Here is a 214-nt window from a genome sequence, read left to right as displayed (position 1 = left end):
GGTCGTCAATTACTGGTTTCCCAAGTTGCCTGGAAGCATGGGCTACTGCATCCCGGAAATCCTATTACAGTCCAGAGAAGGGAAAACAGTATATGGAGGACACATATCACTTGATAAAAAGCTTTTTCTCCAGTCACTCTCTTCCCTAAAATGATAAAAACTGCAAAGCTGTATTTCCCATGAAAAATTACAAATTGAAAATACTCAATTTCTC

The sequence above is a fragment of the Galeopterus variegatus genome, unplaced genomic scaffold, assembly GCF_000696425.1.
Source record: "Galeopterus variegatus unplaced genomic scaffold, G_variegatus-3.0.2 Scaffold4619, whole genome shotgun sequence".
NCBI classification, from domain to species: Eukaryota; Metazoa; Chordata; class Mammalia; order Dermoptera; family Cynocephalidae; genus Galeopterus; species Galeopterus variegatus.
The sequence above is the reverse complement of the archived record's forward strand: the minus strand, read 5'-3'. Positions refer to the sequence as shown.